Raw genomic sequence first — 293 nt, 5'->3', positions numbered from 1 at the left:
TAGACAGTTTTGGTAGTATTTAACAATGTAGTAAAGTAAAGCGTACTATATAGATAGGCATACAAATGAAATGGAAAGTGTTACATTGAATGGTGAATGTTACTACAAACATGTCTGACGGACATCTGTACCATTTTGGTATGTGCGCAAAACACATGCTGTGGAAGTATGATGTATTACTACCACCTATGACGACTATTATTATTACTATTACCACTACTACTACTACTACTACTGCTACTACACTGGTTCGGTACAATCGAAATAAAAAGAGTTTGCCATAAAACAACAAA

Source organism: Anopheles funestus, chromosome 3RL, assembly GCF_943734845.2.
Source record: "Anopheles funestus chromosome 3RL, idAnoFuneDA-416_04, whole genome shotgun sequence".
Classification (NCBI taxonomy): Eukaryota; Metazoa; Arthropoda; class Insecta; order Diptera; family Culicidae; genus Anopheles; species Anopheles funestus.
Note: the sequence above shows the minus strand (reverse complement) of the source record.